The 21491-nt window shown below is 46.8% G+C and overlaps 1 pseudogene; it reads left to right on the forward strand.

The window, feature by feature from the left end:
- The window catches only part of LOC144592289 (proteinase-activated receptor 1 pseudogene), a 14543-nt pseudogene extending 12069 nt beyond the window's left edge, over nucleotides 1–2474 (forward strand).
- The last annotated feature ends 19017 nt before the right edge of the window (nucleotides 2475–21491 follow it).

Raw genomic sequence — 21491 nt, forward strand, 5'->3', positions numbered from 1 at the left:
AAAGATGATTTTATATATATATATATATACATACATGTGTGTGTGTGTGTGTATATGTGTGTGTATATATGTATGTATATGTGTGTTTATATATGTATGTGTGTGTATATATGTAGGTATATGTGTGTGTGTGTATATATGTATGTATATATGTGTGTGTATGTGTGTGTGTGTATATGTGTGTGTGTGTGTGTATATATGTATGTATATATGTGTGTGTATGTGTGTGTGTATATATGTAGGTATATGTGTGTATGTATATATATGTGTGTGTATATGTGTGTGTGTATATGTATGTGTGTGTATATATATTCTATCTATCTTCCATCTTCTTCTATCTATCTTCTAACTAAACTAACTAAACTGAACCTTACTGGAGGTATGTGCCTGGTTGGGTAAACCGTAGCGCCACGATTTTTGCACAGCCTTAATCACCACGCGGACAGCTGCTGGAAAATGATGTTTTTATTTAATTCGGCCGCATATTTTTTAAGTTACAGAGGTTTTAAAGCGCTGCCCCCCCCCCCCCCCCTTATTGAGGTTTCTATAGGGGGCGCTACGGTGCGGCTGTGCTCAGTACGCATGCGCGGAATCTCCTCACTCTGTGCTCAGCACGCATGCGCGGCATCTCCTCACTCGCACCAAAAAAATGGACGCCGTTAGCGACGCCAGCCCGCGATCACCGGCTCACCTCTCCTCTCTCCCACACCCGGGAGAACATCTCCCCGCTACCCCCCCCCCCCCCCCCCCGGGCCTTTGAATGATGCGATCTCCCGCACCTCCCCCTCCCCCCCCGGGCCTTTAACTGATGCTAAGAGTGTGTCTGGGGGAGAGAAAATGGGGGGGGGGGGGGGCTGATAATGGGGAATGGGACAACAGGGGTCGTGCGGAGGGGACTTGGTGGTGGGGGAAAGAGGGGTACTGGGAAAAGGGGAGGTCCATATCCCTCCCCTCTCCCCCATCCCCCCCTCCTCCCCTCCCCCCCCCCCCCCCCCCCCCCCACTCTCTCCCCCCCCCCCCCCCTCCCTCCCCCTCCACACCTTCTCTGCCTCAGAAGGCAGTGGAGGCCAATTCTCTGAATGGATTCAAGAGAGAGCTGGATAGAGGATAGGAGAGTCAGGAGGTATGGGGAGAAGGCAGGAACGGGGTACTGATTGAAAATGATTAGCCATGATCACATTGAATGGCGGTGCTGGCTCGAAGGGCAATATTGTCTATTGTGTATAAACGTGTATAAATTATTAATTAAAAAAAAAAAAAATCTTGTATTTTCAGAGAGGAACTCGAGTTCCCGAAGCAACTTTTCTCCCAAAACCTTTGGGTGGATCCGGAATCGCAAAATCTCCCCTTCCCAGAGGAGGGGACCCGCGCTAGTGCCAGTGCCGGTGCCAGTGCCAGCGTTGAGACGGGGGTTGAATGGAAGTCACCCGCAGGCGAATGAAGTGCACGGAGTGTGGGTCTCGGAGTCGGTGAGGAGATACCTGACGGGCCCGAGCACGACGGTGGTCATTCCTTTCCTCTACACCTTGGTGCTTGCCGCCAGCCTGCCGCTCAACCTGCTGGCAATCCTGGTGTTCCTCTTCAAGGTTGGCACGGCCAACAACCCGACTGTGATGTACATGACCAACCTGGCGGTGGCCGACCTGCTGTTCGTGTTGCTTCTGCCGCCCAGGATCTCCTACAACTTCTCCGGCAACGACTGGCGGTTCGGCCCGTTCCTGTGCCGCCTGGTGACGGGCGGCTTCTACACCTATATGTGCAGCTCGGTGCTGCTGATGACCTGCATCAGTGTGGACCGCTTCCTGGCCGTGGTCTACCCTATCAGGTGGACCTCCTGGCGGAGCCGCTGGCGAGCCGCCTGTGTCTGCCTCGCCTCCTGGCTCCTCTCCATCTGCGGCACTCTTCCCCTCTTCCTCACAGAGCAGACCGTGTACATCGCCGACCTCAACATCACCACCTGCCACGACGTGCTGTCTTTCGACGCCCTGCGCACCTTTTCCCTCCACTATCTGCCCTACCTGTTGGTCGTTTTCTTTCTCGTTCCCCTGGTCGTCAACACAGTCTGCTACGCGAAGATAATCTCAACGCTGCACTCGGCCAGTGCGGTCAGCCGGCAGGGGAAGAGACATGCCATCGTCCTGGCGATCATTGTACTCTGTGTGTTCATTGTCTGTTTTACACCGACTAACATCATCTTGGTGGTACACTCCTTGTATCTTTTTCACGAGAAAGGGGAGTCACTTTATTTTGCCTACCAGCTCTGCGTGTGCCTGGGTAGTGTGAGCTGCTGTCTTGATCCATTAATTTATTATTACGCATCGTCCTCTTTCCAAAACCAGCTACATCACCTTTTGCGGTCTGGGCAGAACGAAATGATTCAGGTAAAAGAACGGATTAATAAAGTGGGAACTTCCACCCCCCATCAGCGCAATCTGCAGAATGGTGTTGAGGCAATCATGTTAAATACATCCTAAGATTTTTGTTCTGGTGATCTTATTAAATACAACAGCATTCTAAAACTCTGGGACCTGGCTAACTGCGATCAAATTATTTTGTACTCTTCAGAATCAGAATTACCTTTCTGAGAATTACCAGTCTGAAGAAGGGTCTCGACCCGAAACGTCACCCATTCCTTCCCTCCCGAGATGCTGCCTGACCTGCTGAGTTACTCCAGCATTTTGTGAATAAATCAGAATTACCTTTATTGTCATAAAGACATTCTGGCCTTCCATCACAGTGAGGAGGTGACTGGAGGAGACTCACTGTGATGGATGTTTCTTTTGTTTGGTGTTGGTTATGATTGTATGTGTTATTGCATTTTTATTGATTATTCTTATTGGTCTTATTGTTGAATTGCGGGTAATTTTTCATTTCACTGCACATTTATGTGTATGTGAGAAATAAATTGACTATTGACTACTTATCCAAAAAACAAGTCTTTCGGACGATATTTCGTCACACACAGTCCAACAGTAAGAGCAATAAAATAAGCAATTACACACACAATCACAAACCAACACAAAACAAAAAAACAAAAAAAAGAAACATCCATCACAGTGAGTCCCCTCCAGTCCCCTCCTCACTGTGATGGAAGGCCAGAATGTCATTTCTCTTCACCCGCCGTCTTCCCCCTTTTCTACATTTCTCCACTGTATCACAGCTACCTTTGGCCAAATCAATTCTATAATTGTGCTGTTTAGTTTAGTTTAGAGATACAGCGTGGAAACAGGTCCGTCCTTCTACACACCGAGTCTGCACCGACCAGCGATCGCCACACATTAGCAGTATCCCGCACACAGTAGGGATGATTGATCATTCTTAGGCCCCCTTGGTCATGGCTGATGATGCATCCTAGTTGGCCACACCTCAGTTAGAGCAACGTCGCTTGTGGCTGAAGAGACCAATGCGGGAGCGACATTCTCTGTCGCAAAGGTCACGTTTGTATGTGGTCTCTGGTCTGTTGAAGTTGCCGCGCACCTTTCTGCGTGCCCGCTTGTCTGCCGCTGCCTTCATCAGTTTCTCTTCCCCCGTTTTGAGATGTTGGTTCAGGGTACCTCTCCACCTCGTACGGTCAGCTGCAAGGCTCTCCCAGGACTCCGCATCGATGTCGAGCGCCTTCAAATATAATTCAAGATAATTATACCAAAGCCAATTAACCTACGTCTTTGGAAACATAGAAACATAGAAACATAGAAAATAGGTGCAGGAGTAGGCCATTCGGCCCTTCGAGCCTGCACCGCCATTCAATATGATCATGGCTGATCATTCAGCTCAGTAGCCTGTACCTGCCTTCTCTCCATACCCCCTGATCCCTTTAGCAAAAAGGGCCACATCTAACTCCCTCTTAAATATAGCCAATGAACTGGCCTCAACTACCTTCTGCGGCAGAGAATTCCACAGACTCACCACTCTCTGTGTGAAGAAATGTTTTCTCATCTCGGTCCTAAAAGACTTCCCCCTTATCCTTAAGCTGTGACCCCTGGTTCTGGACTCCCCGAACATCGGGAACAATCTTCCCGCATCTAGCCTCTCCAACCCCTTAAGAATTTTATAAGTTTGTATAAGATCCCGCCTCAGTCTTCTAAATTCCAGCGGGTACAAGCCCAGTCTATCCAGTCTTTCCTCATGTAAGTCCCGCCATCCCAGGGATCAATCTGGTGAACCTTCTCTGTACTCCCTCTAAGGCAAGAACGTCTTTCCTCAGGTTAGGAGACCAAAACTGCACACAATACTCCAGGTGCGGTCTCACCAAGGCCCTGTACAACTGCAGCAGAATCTCCCTGCTCCTAAACTCAAATCCTCTTGCTATGAATGCCAACATACCATTCGCTTTCTTCACTGCCTGCTGCACCTGCATGCTTGCTTTCAATGACTGGTGCACCATGACACCCAGGTCCCGTTGCATCTCCCCTTCTCCCAATCGGTCACCATTCAGGTAATACTCTGCTTTCCTGTTCTTGCCGCCAAAGTGGATAACCTCACATTTAGCATGGGAGAAAACCAGAGCACCCTGAGGAAACCCATTCTGGTCACAGGTAGAATGTACAAACTCCGTACAAACAAGCACCTGTGGTCAGGATTGAACCCGGGTCTCTGGTGCTGTAAGGCAATAACTGCCGCTGCGCCACCGTGCTGCCCCACTGCTTGTTTTATAATATTTATGTCGTCTTTAACTCAGTTGTTTTCAGTTGTAACCACGGACTCTAGGTCACATATAACATTATTAAGGGGTTGGACACGTTTAGAGGCAGTAAACATGTTCCCAATGTTGGGGGAGGCCAGAACCAGGGGCCACTGTTTGAGAATAAGGGGTGAGCCATTTAGAACGGAGATGAGGAAAAACTTTTTCAGTCAGAGAGTTGTAAATCTGTGGAATTCTCTGCCTCAGAAGGCAGTGGAGGCCAGTTCTCTGAATGCTTTCAGAGAGAACTAGATAGAGCTCTTAAGGATAGCGGAGTCAGGGGGTATGGGGAGAAGGCAGGAACGGGGTACTGATTGAGAATGATCAGCCATGATCACATTGAATGGTGATGCTGGCTCGAAGGGCCGAATGGCCTACTTCTGCACCTATTGTCTATTGTTTGACGCAGGGTCTCGGCCTGAAATGTCACCCATTCGTTCTCTCCAGAGATGCTGCCTGACCCGCTGAGTTACTCCGTCATTTTGTGTCTATCTTCAGTTGTGCAATGTGGTGGGGAGTTTGAACGGCAGGAGTTTCACTAATGGTTGCCATAAACAGTCTCCCTGATGAAAACACTGAGGGCAGTCGGATTGGGCAGTCGGATTGGGCAGTGTGATCACTGTTGCTCCTGCGTTAGATTCCCATCCATGTTGTTTCAGCAACAGCCCACAGGCAGATAGATGACACCACGGTTTACTAGGTTAATTCCCGGAATGGCGGGACTGTCATATGTTGAAAGACTGGAGCGACTAGGCTTGTATACACTGGAATTTAGAAGGATGAGAGGAGATCTTATCGAAACGTATAATATTATTAAGGGGTTGGACACGTTAGAGGCAGGAAACATGTTCCCAATGTTGGGGGAGACCAGAACCAGGGGCCACAGTTTAAGAATAAGGGGTAGGCCATTAAGAACGGAGATGAGGAAAAACTTTTTCAGTCAGAGAGTTGTAAATCTGTGGAATTCTCTGCCTCAGAAGGCAGTGGAGGCCAGTTCTCTGAATGCATTCAAGAGAGAGCTAGATAGAGCTCTTAAGGATAGTGGAGTCAGGGGGTATGGGGAGAAGGCAGGAACGGGGTACTGATTGAGAATGATCAGCCATGATCACATTGAATGGTGGTGCAGGCTCGAAGGGCCGAATGGCCTACTCCTGCACCTTTTCCCTATTGTCTATTGGTTGCGCCCGTAATTCCCCTGCCTTCGTATTTCACACCGGCAATAAACTGATTTGAAAACAAAAGAGAAACCCTCTCCATTACTGACGGCAGAGATGGCTAACTATTAGACTATCTGATATTGTACTTTCCAAATAACAACTGGTAGAGTTGGACCCTCACAACGTTAGAAGCCAGGGTTCAATCCTGTCCTCGGGTGCTGTCTGTGTGGAGTTTGAGCTTTCTCCCTGTGACAGTGTGGGTTTCCTCCGGGTGCTCCAGCCTTTCTTCCATGTCTTAAAGACGTGCAGTGCGGGTTTGTCCTTCAAAAGTTCTAGGAGCAGAATTAAGCCATTCGGCCATCAAGTCTACTCCGCCATTCAATTATGGCTGATCTGGTCATGAGAGGAATAGATCGGGTAGATGCGCAGAATCTCTAGCCCAGAGCAGGGGAATCAAGGACCAGAGGTCACGGGTTCAAGGTGAAGGGAAAAAGATTTAATAGGAATCTGAGGGGTATCTTTTTCACACAAAGGGTGGTGGGTGTATGGAACGAGCTGCCAGAGGAGGTAGTTGAGGCTGGGACTATCCCAACGTTTAAGAAACAGTTGGACAGGTACATGGATAGGACAGGTTTGGAGGGATATAGACCAAGCGCAGGCAAGTGGGACTAGTGCGGCTGGGGCATTTGTGGGCAAGTAGGGCCATAGGGCCTGTTTCCACATTGTATCACTCATGACTCTCTCTATATTTCACCCTCAACCCCATTCTTCTGCCTTTTTCCCCCCTCCCCCATAACCCTGACACCCGTGCAAATCATGTACATCAGGGGTATCAAACTCATTTTCACCCCGGGCCACATCAGCATTATGGTTGCCCTCAAAGGGCCGGTTGTAACTGGCCCCCTTTTCCCCCACTCTCTCCCCACCCCCCACATTCTCTTCTCCCCCAGCCCCACTCTCACCCAGCCCCACACTCTCCTCCACCCCTCCTCACCCACCCCCGCCTCCCCACTCTCTCCTCCCCTCACCCCCCTCCCACCCCTACCTTTTCCTCCACCCACCTGCATTCTCACCGTCTCTCTCCCCCCACTAACTTCCCCCCTCCACCACCCCCCTTCCCCCCACACTTCCTCTCCTCCCCCACCCACACCCTCCTTTCACTCTCACTGTCTCCTTCCCCCACCTTTTCCTCCCTCCCGCCACTCTCCCCTGACCCCCACTGTCCCCCTCCTCCACTCTCTCAACCCCCCACCACCACCCCCACTCCCCTGCTGTCCCCTTCCCCCCACCCCTCCTCCTCCCCACCTGCACTCTGCCCTCCTCCCCAGTCCCACTCTCCCTCCCACCTGCACTCGCACTCTCCCCCACCCCTTTCCCCACCATCCCCCTTTCCACCACTCTCTCCTCCCCAGCCCCACTCTCTCCCACTCCTCTCCTCCCCTCACCCCCCTCCTACCCCCACCCTCCCCACCACACACTCAGCCACCCCCATTCTCACTGCCCCTCCCCACCCCCACGGTCCCCTCTTCCCCACCCCCACTGTCCCCCTTCCCCCACCACCCTTCCCCCCCACACTCCCTCTCTCCTCCCCCACCCCCTCCTCCCCCTTTCACTCTCACTGTCCCCTTCCCCCCACCCACCTTCTCCCCCTTTCCTCCCCCCCACTCTTCCCTGACCCCCAGTCTCCTTCCCCACCCTCTCTTCCCCCCACCACCACCCGCTTCCCCAGTCCCACTCTCCCTCCCACCCTCTCTGCTCCTCCCCCCTCCCCTACCCCCCACTCTCCCCTCTTCTCTGACCCACACTGTTCCCCTTCCCCCCACCCCCTCTCTCTTCCCCCAACCACCCCCACCCCTGCTGTCCCCCTCCCCAGTCCCACTCTCCCCCTACTCTCTCCTCACCCACTCTCACTTTCCCCACCACCCCCTTTCCCCCACTCTCTCCTCCCCCCACTCTCTCCTCCCCCCACCCCCCTCCTACCCCCACCCTTCCCTCCACCCACTCTGCCCCCACGTCCACTCCCCTCCGTGGAGCCGTTGGCGGCGAAAGGCACTTACCGCGCGTGCAGGGAGGAGGAGGGAGCTCCGGAATACTCAGTCGGGCAGCGGAGGTGGGACTACTCGAGGCGGGCGGCGGCTACACTTGAAGAAGGGGAGGGGAGAGGAGAGAGGCGCTGCGGGAGGAGGCCGCCATCTTTGTGAAGTCGCGACCGTCCGTCGTTGGCAGCGGCCTTCGGCGACGTCACCATTGGTGGAAGCGGCCGCTGAAGGAGGAGAAGCTGCCCGCGGTGGGGAGTGGGAGCACGTGGCCACTGGCTGGGTGAGGTCACGTGGGGCCTGGGGCGGTGACATCACCTTGTCCCGCATTTGGGAAGTGAGATAGTTGGCAACCCTACTGACAGTGGTGGAGACCCAGGACAGAAAGGTCGGTGTGGGAATGGGAGAGGGATTTAAAGTGTTTAGCAACCGGCAGTTCATGTGGGCCTTCTTCAGACACACTACTCTACACACACAAGGGGCAATATTTTCACATTCATACCTAGCCAATTAACCTAGAAACCTGTACATCTTTGGAGCGTGGGAAGAAACCGAAGATCTCGGAGAAAACCCACGCAGGTCATGGGGAGAATGTACAAACTCTGTACAGACAAGCATCCATAGTCAGGATTGAACCCTGGTCTCTGGCGCTGTGAGGCAGCAACTCTACCACTGCACCGCCCAGCAGATGCCGGTTTAAACCGTCTGTACGGAGTTTGTACGTTCTCCCCATGACCTGCGTGAGTTTTCTCCGAGATCTTCGGTTTCCTCCCACACTCCAACGACGTACAGGTTTGTAGGTTAATTCACTGGGTAAATGTAAAAATTGTCCATAGTGTGTGTAGGATAGTGTTAATGTACGGGGATCGCTGGGTGGCGCGGACTCGGTGGGCCGAAGGGCCTGTTTCCGCGCTGTATCTCTAAACCTAAAAAATCTAAAACCGAAGATAGACACAAAAAACTGGAGTATATCTGCAGGTCAGGCAGCATCTCTGGGGGAAAGGAATAGGTGATGTTTCGGGCCGAGACCCTTCTTCAGACCCTGAAATGCAAGAGAATGAATCACAATTCGGAAAAAGACATAAATAGTGGCAGGGAATGTGACAGGAGGAATGGTGGGACCAAGGAAGGAGATGTCGGAGATAGGGTGTGACCCAGGGTCAAATGGATTATTGGAGGAGATATTAACCAATACTTTAGTGTAGGCTTCCCTGAAATGGAGACTCAGGATTGAGTAACAAAGGAGTCAAGTCAAGAGTGTTTTATTCCAATATGTCACAAAATGGAACAATGAAGTCCTTGCAAACGCACAACAGATATGAAACACGGCACTCCATGGACACCATACTAAACAACATAAAGAAGTTCAATAAATAACAACAAAAAAAACAATATTGTGTAAAGACAAAGGTAATGCTTCCAAATCCCAAGTGCAATCAAAGCAGTTTGTAGTTTGGAGTTTAATCAGAGGGTGGTGAATCTGTGGAATTCTTTGCCACAGAAGGTTGTGGAGGCAAGTGGATATTTTAAGTGGATATTTTAAAGGCAGAGATAGATAGATTCTTGATTAGTACAGGTGTCAGAGATTATGGGGAGAAGGCAGGAGAATGGGGTTAGGAGGGAGAGATAGATCAGCCATGATTGAATGGCGGAGTAGACTTGATGGGCCAAATGGCCTAATTCTACTCCTATCAATTATGGTCTTGTGAGTTTGTAATGTTCTATAGCCTGATGGTTGCTGGGAAGAAGCTACTCCTGAACCTGGACATTACAGTTTTCATGCACATATACCTTCTTCCTGATTGCAGGAGTAAAATGGTGGTGGCTGCCTTTTTGAGGAAGCGACTGTTCTAGATTACTCTAGGTTCCCTTGTTTGGTGGGGAGGTCATTATTTGTGACGGGCAGGGCAGTGTTCATCATTTTGTTGCAATTTTCTTCGTTCCTGGGTGCAACCATCGAACAATGTAACCAGGTCACTGGCATTAACAGTAATATAGACTTTACATTACTCATATGCTGCTTGGGTAGCTGTCAAGCTGGAAAGGCTACAGAGAAGATTTACCTCAAGCTGGAAAGGCTTCAGAGAAGATTTACGAGGATGTTGCCAGGACTAGAGGGTCTGAGTTATAGGGTGAGGTTGAGTGGGCTGGGACTCAAATCCTTGGAGTGCAGGAGGATGAGGGGTGATTTCATAGAGGTGTATAAAATCATGAGAGGATTAGATCGGGTAGATCTTGCCCAGAGTAGGTGAATCGAGGACCAGAGGACATAGGTTTAAGGTGAGGGGAAAAGATTTAATAGGAATCTGAGGGGTAACTTTTTCACAGAAAGGGTGGTGGGTGTGGGGAACAAGCTGCCAGAGGAGGTAGCTGAGACTGGGACTATCCCAACCTATAAGAAAGAGTGACACAGGTACATGGATAGCACAGGTTTGGAGTGATAAGGGCCAAATGCGGGCGGATGGGACTAGTGTAGCTGGGACATGTTGGCCGGTGTGGGCAAGTTGGGCTGCAGGGCCTGTTTCCACAACTGTATCACTCTATGACTCTATGACTCTAACCCAAAGGTATCAGCATTGAATTCTTCAACTAATATCCTCTCTATCCCCTCTTCAGCTATATTTGTTCTTTTCACAAAAAACCATAATCACAGGATTCGTTCACCCTCCTGATTTTTATATAGGTCAGAGCAATTCACAGAGGCCAATTAACCTACAAAGCCGCACATCTTTGAAACGTGGGAGGAAACCGGAGCACCCGGGGGAAACCCACGCGGCCACAGGGTACAATGTGCAAACTCCACAAAGACAGCACAGGTGACAGCGGAGGCGCTTGCCTGACCATAGCATCTGGAACAGTCCGTTGCTGGGGTGGCAGGGGTCCCTCATAATCTTACTTGCTCTGGATCTGCACCTCCTGATGTATAGGTCCTGCAGGGGGACGAGTGTAGTTCCCTTGGTGCGTTCTGCCAAACGCACTACTCTCTGCAGGGCCATCCTGTCCTGGGCAGAGCTGTTCCCAAACCAGACTGTGATGTTGCCGGACAGGATGCTCTCTACAGTATCTTTGGTACATCGAAGAATAAGAGGTGATGTTATTGAAGAATCGATGACTCTGAGGAGATTGACAGAATAGATGCTGAAATGATGTGTTCCTAATTCGCCAGGATCTAAAACTGGGGGGCATGGTCTTAGAATAAGTAGTCACCCATTCAAGATGTAAAATAGAATACATTTCTTCTCTAAAAGAGAGTTGTGACCAAGTCTCCACTGTAAAGTTGAGGCAATGGAGTTGTTTTATGTTCAATGTGGAGATTAATGGGCATTTAAATTTCAGGTCAATTAAATGGTATGCAGAGGTCAAGTAGTGCCAAAGCTAAGACTGGATCAAGCATGATCTTAATTGATGACCCACTCTTGTCCCCGTTTCTTATACATCGTTGCAGCTCAGGGCAACTGCAAAGCATTGGCTACAATTGGAAAAGAACCACAAGGCATTTATTTTTGTTAACTTGGAAAAACAGTCCTTCAACAGCACCGGACAGCAAAGGTAACATCACATTTCAAATCAATTCACTTATCTGAGTTCAGATAAAGTTTAAAAGTTGCCCCAGCTTCAGTCTTGGCCTCACAACTTAAACAGATAAGTTATGAATCTATCATAAGGTGTCACACGTTCCAGCCTGCACGTATTCTCAAGTTCACAAAGTGAACACATTTAAATGTAAAGGTGGGATTTATACAGAGATTTTTCCAAACGTGTAATGCACTCCCACTGTTAGCAATTAAAACAAGACACCGAAAGAATAGGGTTATAAGAGATATGGCTGAAGAGATATGGAAGCAAGCCTAAGGACATAGCTTGGGGCTATAGCCACATGCTTAGGGTGGCATGGTGGTGCAGCGGTATCCTGACTACGGGTGCTGTCTGAACGGAGTTTGCACGTTCTCCCTGTGACCGCGTGGGTTTTCTCCGGGTGCTCGTTTCCTCCCACATTCCAAAGACGGGCGAGTTTGTAGGTTCATCGGCTTCTGTAAATTGCCCATCGTGTGTGGGATGTGAAACTGGGATAACAATAGAACTAGTGTACGGGTGATTGTTGGTCGCACGGACTAGGTGGGCCGAAGGATCTGTTTCCACGCTGTATCTCTAAACACTAAACAAAAATCGTTCCTGTAATGGGGCGATCAGAACTGCATGTAATACTCCAAATAAATCTATTTTATGAACATTTACGAACAAATGATGTGTTTTATGATCAAGAAATCTCAATCTCGTTCAACTAAAGTTGAATTTACAGGCAGGGAATAAGTTTCTGGAACAACCATAAAAGAGAGAAGCAGTAAGTTACATGTATCAGTGCCTGTGACATATGGACATTGCGGAAAGCAAGCCGAAACAAGTCATGTGTTTTATGATCACGGTAGCGCAGCGGTAAAGTTGCTGCTTTACAGCGAATGCAGCGCCGGAGACACAGGTTCGATCCTGACTACGGGTGCTGCACTGTAAGGAGTTTGTACGTTCTCTCCGTGACCTGCGTGGGTTTTCTCCGAGATCTTCGGTTTCCTCCCACACTCCAAAGACGTACAGGTATGTAGGTTAATTGGCTGGGTAAATGTAAAAATTGTCCCTAGTGGGTGTAGGATAGTGTTAATGTACGGGGATCACTGGGCGGCACGGACTTGGAGGGCCGAAAAGGCCTGTTTCCGGCTGTAGATATATGATATGATATGATATGATGAAACAAGTTAGACTATTGTTCTCCTATCTCATCAGGTAAACAAGTTGCTGTCAGCCGACTCAGAAATTATGTAACGTAGGAGTGTCAACCAATGGGTTACAATAAAACACAGCTGGCAGCATAAAAACACTCTTATATCAGGTATAAAATTGAAAAACCCCCTAGAAAAAAAATGCCAGCTGCAAACGAAAATTCCAACCTTTTCCCACCCTTTTGTATGAAGAACTGTTTGCTAGCTTTACATTAAGTAGTCGAAGTGAGAACATTGGCGAGGGGAAGTTTAGACTGTGAAATAGAAAGAGCAAGGTTTAGTTTAGAGTTTAGTTTAGAGGAGATATGGAATGGAATGGAACAGACTACTTTATTGTCACATGTGACAAGGCACAGTGAAATTCTTTGCTTGTTTACCTAAGGTATGCAAATGGTCACCACATAAAGGGCGCTGACAAAGTCAGCCTTTGTTCTTCCCCCCCCCCCCCCTTCTCCTCCCCCGCTACTGTGTGGAAACATGCCCTTCGGCCCACTAAGTCCATTGCTATTGAGGGCGTGCAGTGTAGGTTTACTATGTTAATTCACTGAATGGCGGGACTGTCATATGTTGAAAGACTGGGGCTACTAGGTTTGTATACGTTGGAATTTAGAAGGATGAGAGGGGATCTTATCGAAACGTATAAGATTATTAAGGGGTTGGACATGTTAGAGGCAGGAAACATGTTCCCAATGTTGGGGGAGTCCAGAACCAGGGGCCACAATTTAAGAATAAGGGGTAGGCCATTTAGAACAGAGATGAGGAAAAACTTTTTCAATCAGAGAGTTGTGAATCTGTGGAATTCTCTGCCTCAGAGGGCAGTGGAGGCCAATTCTCTGAATACATTCAAGAGAGAGCTAGATAGAGCTCTTAAGGAAAGCGGAGTCAGGGGGTATGGGGAGAAAGCAGGAACGGGGTACTGATTGAGAATGATCAGCCATGATCACATTGAATGGTGGTGCTGGCTCGAAGGGCCGAATGGCCTACTCCTGCACTTATTGTCTATTGTCTATTGCCGGGACCAACAATCACCTGTACGCTAGTTCTATCGTACACACTAGGGACACTACACGGACTGAACAAAACAAATTAGCAGTCATGTGCAGTTCCGGTTGTCACATTCAAGGAGGGTGGTGGGGTGGTTTGAGAGACAGTGCGAATAGGTTCACCAGGATGCTGCCTGGATTACCGAGCATTATTTAGAAAGAAAGGTTGTTCAGTTCAGTTCAGTTTATTGTCACTGTACCGAGGTACAGTGAAAAGCTTTTTGTTGCGTGCTAACCAGTCAGCAGAAAGACTATACATGGTCACAATCGATCCATTTACAGTGTATCGTGTTGGACAAGCCTGGATTGTTTTCTCTGGAGCATTGAAGGCTGAGGATAAAAAATATGTACAATAATGAAAAGCATAGATTGGTTAGATAGTCAGAATCTTTTTCCCAGGATGGGAAGGTCAAATGCTAGAGGGCATGGATTTAAGTTGAGCGGAGGAAACTTTAAAGTAGAATTACAGGGCAGGTTTCTTACACAGAGCTCTAGGAGCAGAATTGGGCCATTTGGCCCATCAAGTCTACTCCACCATTCAATCATGGCTGATCTATCTTTCCTTCTCAACACCATTCTCCTGCCTTCTCCCCATAACCCCTGACACCCGTACTAATCAAGTATCTGTCAATCTCCACCTTAAAAATACCCATTGACTTGGCCTCCACAGCCGTCTGTGGCAATGAATTCCACAGATGCACCACCCTCTGACAAAATAAATTCTTCCTCATCATTCCTCCCCCCCCTCCTCTCAGCCTATAGCGATGGCTTCCTGTGTTGGATATTTCCATGCTGGGAAAAATGTTCTGTCTATTTATCCTACCTATGCCTCTCATAATGTTATATACTTCACAACCAGAGAGCACTGATAAACCCCTATCTACCTCTTTGGTGACCCTGGGTGTATCCTTGATCGGACTTTACTGGCTTGACCTTGCATTAAATGTTATTCCCTTATTGTGTATCTGTACACTGTAAATGGTTCGATTGGAATCATGTATTGTCTTTCTGCTGACTGGTTAGCACACAGCAAAAGCTTTTTGTTCTACCTTGGTACATATGACGATAAACTAAATTAAATTAAATTAGCAAAGTTTAAGAAGCATTTGGACAGACCATTGAACAGATAGGGTGAGGAGATTATAGACAGGCAGCTGGGATCAGTTTAAATTGGTGCTGGGGTTGGCAAAGGCATTGTGGACTGAAGGGGTCACAGTGAACTAAACGGTCAGCCATTCAGGACTGCAATGAGAAGAACTTTCTTGACTCAAGAGTTAAATCTCTGGGATCCTAAGGGGGGAGAAGGTAACTTACTGGGATCATTGTGTTGCAAACATAATTTAGAGTCCTACTGCGTGGAAATAGACCCTTCGGCCCATCTTGTCCACACGTCCCATCTAGACAAGTCCCACCTACCTGCGTTTGGCCCATATTCCTCCAAACCTGTCCTGTCCATGTACCTGTCTAACTGTTTCTTAAACGTTGAGATAGTCCCTGCCTCTACTACCTCTTCTTGCAGCTCGATCCATACACCCACCACCCTTTGTGTGAAAAAGTTACCCCTCAGATTTCAATTAAATCTTTCCCCTTTCAACTTAAACATATGTCCTCTGGTCCTCGGTTCACCTCCTCTGGGCAAGAGACTCTGTGTAGCTACCCGGTCTATTCCTCCCATGATTGTATACACAATTTCAGACAATTTCTCGGTCACCTGAGTGGATTTGCTTGTATACACTGGAATTTAGAAGGATGAGAGGAGATCTTATCGAAACGTTTAAGATTATTAAGGGGTTGGACACGTTAGAGGCAAGAAACATGTTCCCAATGTTGGGGGAAGTCCAGAACAAGGGGCCACAGTTTAAGAATAAGGGGTAGGCCATTTAGAACTGAGATGAGGAAAAACTTTTTCAGTCAGAGAGTTGTGAATCTGTGGAATTCTCTGCCTCAGAAGGCAGTGGAGGCCAATTCTCTGAATGCATTCAAGAGAGAGCTAGATAGAGCTCTTAAGGATAGCGGAGTCAGGGGTTATGGGGAGAAGACAGGAACGGGGTACTGATTGAGAATGATCAGCCATGATCACATTGAATGGCGGTGCTGGCTCGAAGGGCTGAAAGGCCTCCTCCTGCACCTATTGTCTATTGTCTATTTACATTGTTCTAGAGAATCTCTGTGAAAGCAGCCATTTGTAAAAACCTATCTCCCCGTCCCCAATTGGTTACGCTGAGGGTGATGTCAAAACTATTTGTTAGAATGCATGGAGTTCAGAGTTCAATGGCTGACCCTGCCCAGAGGCTCTTTAGTCAGCGTTACCGGGAGGGAGCCACTGGAGACATCGGATGTCAAGAACAAGGGCCGGTTGGAGGGTGAACCGGGGTAATGCCTCCAGTGCCTTCAAGGTCGGCACCCCACGACACCAAGTTGGCCGGACGAGGAGAGGAGGGACGTGGGTTTGCCGGCAGAGCCATTCGAGGGCGACGGACTGGTTAGCACGCAACAAAGGCTTTTCACTGTACCTCGATACAATAAACTACAACTGAAACGGAGGGGATCGGGAGCCACTCCAGTAAATCAAGCGTGCGGGAAACCGGACTTTGGAAAACGGACCGGGAAATGCCGCCGAAAGATGACGGCACCAACACGCGTAAATATGCAAAAATAATTTCATTGTGCAGGTGCAGATGTGCAGGTGCAACAAAACAACTTTGAACCATTGAAATCTAATGTTTTAACATTATTAGACTGACCACGTGAATGCACAGGAAATAGTCCTGCACAGAATCCGATGGATCACTGGTGTTAAGACAATACTTGTTATTGCTGGTCATTACTACAATCTCACTGTTGTCTGGAGGCAGGGACCCGATGCAATGGGTGTCCATTGATTTATACAATACAATATACAATATATCTTTATTGTCATTGTACGGGGGTACGAGATTGGGAATGCGACTTCCATACGATGCAATAAATGCTGGTGATGTTTCAGCCAAGATTGATGTGCAGTGTAGGAACCGAGTGATTCCATCAGCTGATCACAATCTCTGATACAAGATAAAATAGCCACAACGGCAGCTGTTGCTATGGGGCAGTCACTGGTCAGAGATTGCTCCATGTCCATCACCAGCACAGCACTCCCCAACGGCCCTCCCCACTATCTAAGGCATCGACATGAGGCGCTCTCTCTAGAAGGTGGCATCCATCATGTGGAGAGGATGTTTCCACTAGTGGGAGAGTGGTTAAAGCCTCAGAATTAAAGGACGTTCCTCTAGGAAGGAGATGAGGAGGAATTTATCTAAGTCAGAGGGTGGTCAATCTGTGGAATTCATTGGCACAGACGGCTGTGGAGGCCAAGCTAATGGTTACTTTTAAGGCAGAGATACATAGATTCCTGATTAGTGCGGGTGTCAGGGGTTATGGGGAGAAGGCGGGAGAATGGGGTTAGGAAGGAGAGATAGTTCAGCCATGATTGAATGGCGGGGTAGACTTTCATGGGCCGAATGGCCTAATTCTGCTCCTATCACTTATGAATTTATGAACATGAACTATCATCAAGGATCCCCATCATCTGGGCCATGGCTTCATCTCACGGCTACCACCGGGCAGGAGATACAGAAGCTTGGCAGACCACACCACCAGCTTCACGAACAGCTACTTTCCAACAACTGTCATTCTTGAACCAACCCACACAATCCTAATCCTCCCCTCGACAATAGGTCACCATGACTGCCTCTTGCACTAACTTGGACCTGGGTTTTTTCCGATTGTGTTTTGCAAGCTTTTTTTCTAAGTTTATAGACAATAGACAATAGAAAATAGGTGCAGGAGAAGGCCATTCGGCCCTTCGATACAACACCGCCATTCAATGTGATCATGGCTGATCATTCTCAATCAGTACCCCGTTCCTGCCTTCTCCCCATACTCCCTGTCCTTTAGTTTATTTTAATTATTTTTACGTGTAATGCGGTACAGTGAAAAGGGTTTTGTTGCGTGCTATTCAGTCAATGGAAAGACTATACATGATTACCATCAAGCCCTTCACAGTATACAGATACAGGGTAAATCGAATAACGTTTAATGCAAGATAAAGTCTCATAAAGTCCGATTAAAGGTAATTCGAAGGTCTCCAATGAGGTGGATGGGAGGTCAGGACCGCTCTCTAGCTGGTGAGAGAATGGTTCAGTTGCTTGATAACAGTGGGGAAGAAACTGTCCCTGAATCTGGAGGTTTACATTTTTTTAATTTTTTTTTATTTTTTATAATTCTATTTTTATTTTGATTTTCCAGTTCCATACATTCCACAATGATACACATTCTCATTCACCTTAAACCCTCCGTAGTTAACAAATACTGCATATCCCAAAATAAATCATACCACAGGTATTGGAAGCACTACAAGGATGGGTAATGACTTACTGGACATTTGATCATATCCAAAACTTAACTACATATACAAACAAAAACAAAAACAACTAAAACCAACATTTGGGGTATACCTTTATAATATTTCATCACTACTTCTAGAGCGGTATGAAATCAAGGAAAATGAGATAGGACACGGAAGTAGGATACAAAGATCCGCTTTAAACAAATGATGGCCGTACGGGCATAATGTACAACATCCATTTTTCCCACCTTTTCAAAAATATTCCCTGTTGCAATCTTAAAGCAAAAGTTATCCTTTCCATTATAAAAATATCATATACAATGTTAATCCAGTCATCCACATTAGGTTTTCCAGGTTTCAACCACTTCCTAGTAATAGCTTTCCTGCTGGCAGCACTTAAGATCTGGAAAAGATACTTATCTTTAATAGAAGCATTTTGTACTGGTAAAGCACCAAAATATAAAAACTCAAATTTAAATCCATATAAAAAACTTTTTGTAAAACTTTATGAATCTCCTGCCAAAATGGGATCACTGATACACAAGACCAAAATATGTGAAAATGGTTTGCCTCAAGGCACCCACATTGTCGCCAGCATGAAGAAGAATTTGTGTAATGCCTTTTTTGAACTGGTGTAATAAAAAACCTAATAAGGGTTTTCCAGCAAAACACCCGCCAAACATTTGAACTTGAAGTTTTCCATTGTATCTCACATAAGCTCTCCCAGGTTTCTTCCTTTAGAACCAGATTACCTTCCCTTTCCCATTTCTGTTTTACATACAGTGAGTTGCCTTTTCTCTGCCGTAAACCCTTGTATAATTTTGAGATGGTTTTCTGTTTTGAGCCTCCATGGTAAGCATCAATAAATACATTTAACAAAATATTATCCCATTTTACTTCTGCACATTCCTTTTGTATTTGATCTATATAATGGCGAATTTGAAGGTATCTATAGAAATCATCATTATTCAAACCAAATTGCCTCTTCAGATTCTCAAAGCTGTTCATAGACCCCTTATGTAAAAATGTGCAATATGATGTCAAACCTTGAGAACTCCATCTTTTAAAACTAGTGTCCTGTCTTTTTGGTACAAAATCTGGATCAAACGTGCACCATCTCAAAATCTTCACAGCATCCCTCAGATGATTTTGGGTAACGACCTTATTCCATACCTTAAGTGATAATCGAATCCATGAGTTTCCCAAATTAATTAACTTATTTGTTAACTCCTTATCTCCGATTGCAGCCTGAATCGGAAATTCCTCTGTTATAGCAATCTCAATCTCCTTCCATCCAGCACAATAGTCGGGGTTGCACCAATAAATTAATGTTCTCAGCTGAGCAGCTGCATAATAGTCTTTCAAGCACGGGAGTGCAACCCCACCTTTATTTTTGGTCAGTTGTAACCCCTGGTATCTGATTCTTGGTCTTGTCCCTGCCAAATATACCTCGAGATTTGTTTATCCCATTCTTGAAATTGTTGGTCTGATATATCTAGTGGAAGTGATTGAAAGAGATACAACAGCCTCGGTAACATAACCATTTTGACCGATTCAATACGAGATCCAAAATTAAGATAAGGTATTAGGTCCCACCTCCTAATGTCTTCCCTGATCTTATTGTTCAATGGGAGGTAGTTAAGCAAGTGCAGTTTAGTCAGATCTATTGGAATGTTTATTCCCAGATATCTCATGGATTCAGCATCCCACCTCAAATTAAACTTTTCCCTTACTTTTACTGAGGGGCTCTATTTGAAACTAAGAATTTGTGTTTTTATAACATTTAACATAGCCAGAGAAGGATCCATATCGTTCCAAAACATAAAATAACTGTAACAAAGACTGTTCAGGGTCTGACAAATACACCAATACGTCATCGGCAAATAAAGAAATCTTTTCTTCCCCTCCTTTCATTACTATTCCTTTGATATTATTATTCTGGATAATCCACTGACTCAAAGGTTCGATAAAAACCGCAAATAAACGGGGGCTGATTGGACATCCCAGTCTTGTTCCTCTTTCTAGCAAAAATGGTTTTGAAACTACTCCGTTAATTTTAATTCTTGCACTTGGGCTATCATAAAGAGCCTGTATTGTTTTAATAAAAGTATTGTGAAATCCAAATCTATCTAAAACTCTAAGCAAAAAAGACCAATTTACACAATCAAAAGCTTTTTCAGCATCTAACCCAACTAGGACTGCTTCTAAGTTAAATTTTGTTATGTGGTCAATTATGTGCAATGTCCTTACATTTTCAAACATCTGTACCTCCAGTCTGAGGGGAGAAGGGAGATGGCTGGACCTTGATTAAGCTGGTGGCCTTGCTGAGACAGCATGAAGTGTAGATGGAGACAATGGAAGGTAGGTTGGTTTTAGATATGAGACCGTCTTGGCATCATGTTTGGCACAGACATTGAGGGCCGATGGGCCTGTTCTCGTTGCTGCACTGTTCTATGTTCGTTCTTGGTGACAAATCCCTGTCCTTCAGGTTAAAGAAAAATTGTGGGGCCAAAGTGAGGAAATGTAATGGAGTGGGAACAAAGAATTTTGGTGATGACAAAGGTATTGAGTCTGAAGCTGGTGCTGGAATCAGATAAGATGGCGACCCTCGGACTATCCTTGATCGGACTTTGCTGGCTCTACCTTGCACTAAACATTATTCTCTTATGTATCTGTACACTGTAAATGGATAGATTGTAATCATGTATTGTCTTTCCGCTGACTGGTTAGCACGCAACAAAAGATTTTCACTGTACCTCGGTACACTGACACCAATAAACTAAACTGAACCTTACTGGAGGTATGTGCCTGGTTGGGTTTACACCGTTGCTATGGAGATGGAGGCGACAGCTGCACTATTTTACACCAATATATATATTTTTAAAGGTATTTCAGCGCTTAGTGCTTGAAGGCATAGTGATAGTTGTCAAGTGAGACATCCATCGTGAGGCTATGGTTAACCGGGAGAGGTCTGACCACTTTAAGAACACTCCCCAAACACGCAGACGGGGAGTTTTGTCCAGGAAGCGTTCAACTGGATAATAAAATGAAAAGTGCAAGCTGAAGTCGACGTATCAGCTTCTGAGGCTAGAGAACCAAAAGAGAAAACAGCGGGGGGGGGGGGGGGGAAGGAGAGAGGCAGTTAGCGGACTGGTCTTCACTTGTGAAGAGTGGGGAGAATCCTCTCACACACGGGATGTCCCGGACAGAGTTGCTGGTGATATGGATGGTTCTGGCTGCCGTGGGCTCTGCTCTACAGTCCGGTGAGCAGGGGGCAGGGAGGGTGGAGTAAGGGGTAAAGGGAAGGGGGAGGGGAAGAAGAAGGAAAGATGATTTTATATATATATATATATATACATGTGTGTGTGTGTGTGTGTGTATATATGTATGTATATGTGTGTGTGTGTATATATATATA

This window comes from Rhinoraja longicauda, chromosome 3 (genome assembly GCF_053455715.1).
Source record: "Rhinoraja longicauda isolate Sanriku21f chromosome 3, sRhiLon1.1, whole genome shotgun sequence".
Lineage (NCBI taxonomy): Eukaryota > Metazoa > Chordata > Chondrichthyes > Rajiformes > Arhynchobatidae > Rhinoraja > Rhinoraja longicauda.